This window comes from Pongo abelii, chromosome 5 (genome assembly GCF_028885655.2).
Source record: "Pongo abelii isolate AG06213 chromosome 5, NHGRI_mPonAbe1-v2.0_pri, whole genome shotgun sequence".
Taxonomy (NCBI): Eukaryota; Metazoa; Chordata; class Mammalia; order Primates; family Hominidae; genus Pongo; species Pongo abelii.
In genome coordinates this window covers 92,570,397-92,579,880 of record NC_071990.2, presented here as the reverse complement: position 1 = coordinate 92,579,880, position 9,484 = coordinate 92,570,397, and the positions used below count along the sequence as shown (strand labels likewise).

General features: G+C 34.5%; 1 pseudogene; it reads left to right on the top strand.

Moving 5' to 3' along the window:
- Nucleotides 1-818: 818 nt before the first annotated feature.
- LOC100449398 (transforming protein RhoA-like) lies at nucleotides 819-2,125 on the top strand (annotated as a pseudogene).
- The last annotated feature ends 7,359 nt before the right edge of the window (nucleotides 2,126-9,484 follow it).

Here is a 9,484-nt window from a genome sequence, read left to right as displayed (position 1 = left end):
ACCAAACTGATGAGCAAATTAATAAACTGGGAAAGAGTTCTTAGAAAATCACTCACAATAAAACATCATAAATATAAAGTTATAGAAAATATGAAAAGTGAGTCAAGATAAAAGTATCACAGATTAAAAAAAGGTATAAGTGTAAGAGAAAAAAACAGCAGAAAGAGATATTTGATAAGAAAATTTCTGATAATTTTCTAGAGGTGAACATTGAAAAACAAGATCAAAGATGAAAGGTGAAAATCTGGAGAGGGTAACTAGAAACAAATTCACAAGTACTTGTGAAGCTGCAGAACACTAAAGAAAGAAAAAAAAAAGTCTCAAAGGAAAAAAGTCAGATGGGGCTAGGTAGGAAAGACAATTAGAACGCTATACTTTTCAACATCAATAACAAATGTCAGAAGACAATGAAAATACCTTTAATATGTTGAAGTATTAAAGGTCAACTAAAATCTTCAAGGCAGATAAACTAGCATTCTAAAATAAAGGTAAAGTAAATTCATTTCCAAACATTAAAAAATGGATATTTTACCACTCACAGACCCTCCCTGAAAGAACTACTAAGGGAGGATGAAGAAATGAGCATGAGTAAAACTGAAACCAAAAAAAAAAAAAAAAAAGGAGAGTACAAGAAACACACTTGAACAAAGATACAGAAGAACAAACACACGGATAAACATGTTTTTCAATAAGACTACCAAATATAAAAAGAGAAAGAATGACCACCTGTGAGAGTTTTCAAATCAGCTGGAGGCAGCCCGCCCACCCTGGCTGGCTCGCGCTCCCTTCCAGCGTCGTCCTCCGTCAGTTCTCTCGTGAGTCCATGGTCTCCAGTTCAGTTATCGGCCCTGCTTTCCCAGCTTGCGACTCGCGGACAGGCGTCCTGGGCACGAAGAGACTGGACTCGGATTCATCGCCTGAGTCTGTCCTCTGAGAAGTTCAAGGTACTTTGTACAATTTCAGCCACCCAGGCCAGTGTCCTCCAGCAATGGTTCCTGTCCGTGTCGGTGACGGAGTCTGTGGCAAGACATGCTTGCTCATTGTCTTCAGCAAGGACCAGTTCCCAGAGGGGTGCGCACCCTCAGGGTTTCAGAACTATGTGGCCCATATTGAGGATGGGAAACGCGTAGAGCTGACTTTGTGGGACACAGCCAGGCAGGAAGATTAGGATCGCCTGAGGTCCCTCTTTTACTCAGACACTGATGTTATGTGTTCTCCGTTGACAACCCTGATAGTCTAGAAAACATCTCAGAGAAATGGAGCCCAGAAGTCAAGCATTTCTGTCCCAACGTGCCCACCGGCCTGGTTGGGAACAAGAAGGATCTTCGGAATGATGTGCACACAAGGTGGGAGCTAGCCAAGATGAAGCAGAAGCGGGTGAGACTCGAAGAGGGCAGAGATATGGTGAAGGGGATTGGCGTTTTAGGGTACATGAAGTGTTCAGCAAAGACCAAAGATGGAGTGAGAGAAGTTTTTGAAGTGGATGCGAAAGCTACTCTGCAAGCCAGATGTGGGAAGAAAAACTCTGGGTGCCTTGTCTTGTGAAACACAGTGCTTAGGAGGTGAATTTTGAAGTGCTGTTGGTTAGTCTTAGTGGATGAACACTGGCCTTTTTCACTTATATACAGTTTACCTCAGTTTACAAATTTAAGGCACGTCATCTTGTTACCAGTATTTAGAAACCAACCCTGATTCTTAATGATGTCAAATCCGTCAGGCCTACCAGGATCCTTTTACCACTACTCTTAACAACCCTCCTCTACACTTCTGCCTGACACACCACGGCAAATTCAAAGAATTTCTTAACTTCTTGCTTCTGTCTCGAAAGAGAAACAGCTGGTAACTTTGCAAATTAGGCTGCAACTACTTTATAACTAACGTTCCCTGCCTATCATCTGTCAACAGCAAGGTACTCTGGCGAGACACAACTTCAGTGCTTTACTCCTTAACAGGTTTCATTGGCATAGCTCTGGGACAGGCATCTGGTCTTTTGAAAATGGGTTCTACAAGGAAGGCCCAAGTCCATGCAGCTGTGGCACAGTTACAGTTCTGTGGTTTCATGTTAGTTATCTTAGAGTTACTGTGTAATTAGTGCCACTTAATGTACATTACCAAAATAAATATATCTACCCCAGACTGGATGTAGTATTTTTTTATAATTGGATTTCCTAATATTGACATTTGTTATCCCCAAAGACAGTGTATTGCTTGTTAAAAAATAAAGTGTTTGGAAATGTCAAATGGAAAATTCATTTTTAAATAAATAAATACTAAAATAAAATAAGGTACAAGAAAAATACTAATGGAAATATAAGAATAAATGTGGATTTTTCGGGTAATGTAGTCTAAGTTTCTTACATAGCTCAAAAATATTAGAGATAAAACCAATGAAAGAATAAAAATAAAAAATAAAAATTTCAAACCAGTAAAAAAAAATGATTAATAGAAATGTGATTATTCCAATAAACATTAGAAAATAAATAAGGGGAAAAGATTATATTCAGTAAAAACAAAAGAAAGTGATAGAAGAAAGTAAAATATAATAATTACAATAAGTTGCAAACAGGTTAAAATAAATTCTCCATAACATGGTAAGTGGTATAAAGAGATGTTTAGGCTATAAAGATTATGACATAAAAAGGTTATCAAAGCCAGATGATGGAGTTGTTTCCTGCTACCTGAAATGAGCAACTATTACCAACAGTCAGAATATTTAGGGATATAAAACTTGGTCATGATAAGGAATAATTTTGTAACTGTTGGGATTTTCTAAAGAAGGGAGTTTCTATTGAGGGAAATTCTTCAAGCCTAGGATAGACAAATGTTAAGTAAAAGGTGAGAGTTTTATATGTTTGTCTTTTTAATACCAGGATCTTCTCATGCCAGGGTTTTTCAGGTGTATAAAATAAAAAAAATATATTCCGAATGTAGAATACTTTTTTTTACTCTGAAGCATAATCAAGAAAAATATTTTAAGGATTTATTCTACTCATCATGGTATCCTACAGCCTTAGCACAGTGTGTGACACTTAACACAACTTCAATAAATAGTTCTTGAATTCAATTGAAAACCCTGGCAGATTTAATAGTTTTAGGAAAATAATAGAAAGCTAAAGAGGATAAAAGTAGACTATCATAGTAGAAATAAACACAAAGTTATTAAACTTTATAAAATCCCATGCAGTGGGAAATATAAAGTGCATCTAGAAAATCATGAGTATTTTTCAAAATATACAAGAAAAAGAGTAATTTTATCTGATGCATTTGGGTATGACCAACTATGATGGAATGTAATTCTAAACTGGTAGTATTGTGTCTAGACAAGTATTAGCCTTTTTTAAAAAAGGAACTATTAAAAGTAATATTTTCCATTTTAAGAAATACATATTTTATAAGCAAACTACACCCAGACTAGCAAACCTATTGACTTCTCTGTCCAGAGAGTGGACTGGGACTTTGGTTTTATTCTTCCATCCAGACAGGACCAAATACCTTCATTAAGAGGGGATTCACCGTAACTACATTTATTGCAATAAATGTTCTTCCTGGCAGCACTTGGCTATGTGACAAGGGGTTTCCTCCATACACATCTTACAAAGTCAGTTTCTAAAAGCTATAAATTATTTTTGAGTTTTACTAAAATAAAGTAGTGTGATATTTGCCAGACATGACTTTATTTCATCTAGCCCACAGGAGCAAAGGAGATGAATTTTAGGTTTTATTTCAACATACTCGAATTAATTGCTGTTTCTTTGAATACATAGGGGATTTCCTCTCACAACCACAAACCCGTTCCCTATTTAGTGGTCATATGGAAAAAGATGGTTTCATATACTGGTTCTTGCGAAAATATAATGATTGTTATTTACCTATTTTATAGAAAACATGAAAGACATATAGACTTTACCTTAGTTTTAAGCTGCTAAAATTCTACTGGGATCACTAAGTCCTTACCTGATCCTTCATATCTGAGGTCCATCAGCAGTAACCGGCTTTAAAATTTATTTATAAACTGTGCTTTCCCTAGAAAGTATTTATCAGTCTCCTTTGTACTACAGTGTTTCACAAACATGTCTGATCCAAAGAATCATATGGGGAGCTTGCAAAAAATCTGACTTGTGGATGTGTCTCCTGGAGATTATGATTTGGTAGTTTAGGGAGACCTAGGAATCTGTGTTTTTAAGTCTCCCCAAGGGACTCCTAAAATCAGACAAGGTTGAGAAACACTGACTCAACTACATGTTGCTCCTTCAGCACTTCCTCTGCACACCATATGGTATTCTGCACCCCTAAAGGAGGTACACACTCTGAACGATGAGCTCATACCAGGAAGATAAACCCCAGAGCACTGTGACCCTTGCCCAAGAGTTCAGAAGAGATCAATGGCAGGATTTGTTTTGGCTGCATTTAGACAAAATTTATCCAATAATGGTATTAAAAACATCTGCTTTTTTTGAAGCAAATGTGGATGTAATAAAATAAGTGCTTTATTGCAGATGAAAAACTATGTGGAGATGTGAGAAAGGAAACTTGTAACTAAAAGAATAACTCTTAAAGCCACAGTCAAACTCTTGTGATTTAATTCAGCCAGCTCAGGAAGAGGAGCACCAGTCTTAGGCCCTTTTCTATGCAGTTTCATGGAGCATGCAGGTCACTTTTGCCTTGGTTTTATATTACTTTTGGATTAACATCTTGTTTGCTCGATAATGCAAAGTGCTGGCTAATATTATACCTGTTATACAGTACATGCTTTCAATGAATGGTTGTTGAACAAAAGAGGGGTGTGAAATAGATGTTTTGGGAGATAGACTAAAAGTAATAGTTTGCATTAAACATATTTTTAATTTACCTATTGATTTTAATTAAGGTCTTGCTGAGTTTACAAATGCAAAGTGATTTTTCTAGAGGAAATATACTTTAAATCTTTCCCATATGTTTTTCATATTCTTAATGTATAAAATCAGAGTCCTAAAGATTACAATGCACACACTTAAATGATGGCTTGTTAAATCAGCCTGCATCTGCCTGAGATGAAAAAAGCATTATGAGATAGAAATAATGGATTGAGTTTTTGATATAAAAAGCAGAGACAATAGCTCTTCTAGTCAAGAATACAGAATTTTTCTTATGAAAGAAATGTTTTTATGATAGAAAAATATTTATTGAGCTTATGTCTCTCTTAGATCAATTTATGTCTTCCATGCAGTTTTGAAAACCTTTTTCTCTTTTTCTTTAAAATACAATTTCTTTCCAAGAAAGTCTCTTATTTACCTCAGGGAAAGAAAATCAATACTAGTGCAGAGAAAAAGAGACATTCTTATTTTCCATTTGGTTCCTTAAAATTACAGACATTATAATTAACATAAATCCATTACATACTACTTTTCATAATAGAAATCATGATGATCAAATTGGTACATTTTATAACCTCGAACTCAGAAAATTGCTAAGGTAGATATGTAGTTGGTTTTTTAATTGGTATTTCACCAAAAGTAATTAATTATAGAATGTGTCATTTTCAGTAGCATTTTTTTTTGCATAATATCAGAGTTCCACAAAAGATTTAGTAGAAACCCAGCAGAACACATTATTCTGTCTTTATATACAAAATTAATGCTTCAACATTAGGAATTGTGCAGATTTCATAATTTTTGCTTAAGAGTATTATAATAACACTGATAAAATACCATTGTGTTAAATTAAACTACTCTGTTAAATGAGAGATGGATGGAGGAGATAATTGTAGACAGACAGACAATAATGACGAGGACATAAGGGCATAGAAGAAAATATACTTAATAATACATGTGAAAAGCTAAATAGGCTTATAGCTGTCCAATCCCAAAATAATAGATTTAGGTTCTATATCTTTAAGCTGGAAAGAAACCTGGGGGCATAGAACTTAAAAAATAGGAAAGACTTAGGAACAATATAAAGAAAAATTAAAATAGTACTTTTCTGCTAAGTTGTAAATGAATGTAACTTAGTACCTCCAGGAAGTGGTATAGTTTAGAAATACAGTATAAGGAGATTCCAAAAAAAACATTGAAGAATTCATAATGGGTCCTTGCTGCAATTAATACACTTGAGATATATTTGGAGTGGGTATTGACAAGCAGGCCCTGCTACTGACCGTTAGCTGACCCTGACATACTGGATGGATTGAAGGACTGGCCTCTTATGATGTTCTTCATCTCGTTCCTGCTCATTTATTCTTTCTTCAAGCAGCAAAAACAGATGTAAGCCTTGCCGATCATGCTTAAACAATCAACATCTAACATTCATGCTAACCAAAAATCTCAGAGAAAGAGTGAACAGTTTAGAATCTATGTATAATTTTTTGGATTTTTGTGAAAACATTTAAATAGCAAAACTAGGGAAAGTGTGTTTGTTTCTTCTTGTGGGTTAAGTTGCTTGTTGTGGGTCTGCTTACACTAGAGTAGAAAATAAATAAAGCTACATGCAGAAGTTGTGTTTTCAGAAGGTACAACGGTTATCTCAAGCTCTTGGTTAGTTAGCATAGCACACTGAAAAAGAAAGATAGGGAATTACCTGGCCACTTGGGTGCCGTTTTTCTGTGCTTGTCTGGGGGTATGCTTGCCTTTGATAATAGACACTCGTAAATACAAGTCATTGAAATGGTGGGAAGGGGAATACTGTGGCTCCAATGCTTTGAGAGGCTTTGAAATTCAATGTGGTATCTTTATGTTGAAGAGTGGCTGAAGATCAAGGGCAATCAAACCTGATGCTTTCAAATTTATAGACATTTTGGCTGGAGGAGGGAATGGAAAAGATTTATCCTTCTGGAATACTTCAGGTCTACTCTGTCTCTTCTACTTCATCTTTGGATCCACATCTTAGTGGAACAGCAGAGAGGCTGTTTGCAGATGGATATGAGCTGCTGAATCTAATTACGGCTACTCAATAACAAAAATTCCAAACCAACAAAAAAAAAAGAAGAAATTTCTTCATTTTTGGTCTACTCATATTTCTTTTTATTATAACCTTTGCTATTTTATCACCTAGAGTAAGTAATATATATTTCACCTGTAACTTATTATAAAATCACACCACTGAGAATCTAGGTCATATTTGTTATTATTAATACACTGTAAAAATGCCAAGCATTTTCTATTTGACCTTTTGCAACTTTCTCTCCACCATGCTTCCTATCTCTGTTCTATCTCCTTCACATAGTCTCAAATGTGGGAAATAAATGTCTTTCTATGTCTTGTTAAAATTAATTATTTCTTCTTTTCTAATTCTTAATGACCTTGGACAGTCTTTTCTCATTTAAGAGTAATACACACCTGTTTCAGGCTGTCACAGTCTCTCAGGCCTTTTTGTTAACTGCTGCTGCTACTTCGTCTTATAAATTACCTCCTTCTCCCCAGAAAGTGGCATCTCCTTTGAATGAGCTTTCTCTCACCTACATCTTCCTCTCCTTTTCCTCCCTCCATTGATCTTTTTGTCTTTGTATCCATGATTTCTTCCTTTCATAAAGTTTTCTTTAAAAAATGTCATTTTATAATCTAAACTGAAATTCAATTTACCCTCACAATTTTTTAAAATGGAAATTGATACACTTCCAAGTTGTCTAGAACTAAAAATATTCTAACAATAGAAAAATAAACATAATAAACTTAAGAAACATTAACATATGAAATGACAAGTTCATCAACTTTATACTAACACTTTGTAATAATTCATAAGTGCATAATAACAACCCAATAATTTATTTTTTAAAATTTCTATGTATCTAAAAACACCACTGTATCAGGAGATGTTACATGATTTCATTGGTTTATTGGTCTCTGGCAATATGTAAGAGATTTCATAATTATAAGAAATGATAAATTAGATTGAATCCAACACAAAATTTATAACCAACTAAACAAATAACCCATGCAAAGAAAAAAGTACAGTACCAATTTGTACCATCTTTGCACTTATTGATAGCTAGTATATCTTGGAAACAAAGCAAATTTTCCATGAAAGCTGAAGATTTAGCTTGGTACCTTATAATGGATTCATTAATGCTGGAGGAAAGAATTTATATGATTAAGTAACATTTTATTTACTCAAAGGAAACTAGTAAAACAAAACATATAGAATAAGTGGATGTTCTCTCTTGTTCACTGTTTATTAAAATTTTACACCAAATTACATAAAATTTGCTTCCAAATATCTATTGATAAATGAATTAATTGGCATTATACATAAAAATTAGAACTCTAGGGGAAAAAATCAAGAATATATTAAAATAAAATTATTTAAGTCTTATAAGTGCTAGCTAACCTAACAATTAGCTTGCTTTGCATAACAAAAATATTGTTTTCCTAATAGTGTTTCCTCAGTAGAACTAGTGGGAGGGGCGGAGGGAAGAAAATCATATTTCTATAACAGAAGAACTAAAGCTAAGGAGCATCAAAGTAAAGTGAATTGCCTCCTTGGTGATTGGGCTGGTTTAACCAATACTAGTTAACACATACGATTGCACATTTCATGGAACTGGAAACATTTCTTTCATGTGTTGAAAAGTTTTCAGGACACAGGATTTCAAATTACTGACTATATTGCCAAAAGAATAAGTATTATTAAAGACCTGTATTATTCCAAATACATGAGACTAATAAGACTAGTAATGGTACACTATTTATATTCATTTTTAAAGTGTAAGAAGATATAATTTGACTTACATTGCAATTTGTATAAATGAGTATGCCAAGCCTGGGCTGATCCCCTGCATTTTCAGTAACCAAAAGTCCCAAATAAGCTACTATGAAAAATAGTGTCTTGGAATTATGGTATTGTTAGAAACAATCTACGTAGGTTGGCAGAACTTTGTAAGTTTTGTTGAATTAGTGAATGAGTAGGAAATTTAGGACATATCCAGTGTCTTCTGTCATTTAGGATTGGCTAATTTCCTGAACAAATGAGTCTAAACTTGACTTAATAAAACAAGAGAAATAGCTTGAAATATACATTTGGGATACCATGTCAATACCTGACACTTTTTCTGCAAGTTAAAGGCAAATTGTATAACTTGCAGAGTCTCAATTTCCCAATTTTTCAAGCAGACATGGTAACATTTGCAACCTATCAAAAGAGCTTAGGAAGGTTTAATGAGGTGACATATCTAAAATGTTATCTGAGAGAAAATATTTTTATTATCTCTGCAGATAATACCTCAGCTTGACTGGAGAAAAAAAGATACTACAAGATATTATTGTATTATGATAAAGCAATGAACTACCACCTGCAGGAAATTGGCCTCATGAAAGGCAATGACAAAGAGCACATCAGGATTACATGAAATCAATCAGAGGCAGGCAGGAAGAACACAAGCCAGATGAAGTGGAGTCTTTCATGACAGGCAGGAGAATATATCAAAGCCATCCTTGCTAATTTCAAAAAGCCCACTCCCTCCTCTAGAGGTGAGAACATTACTTCAGACAGCACGCTGGCTCCACTGGACTTCTGT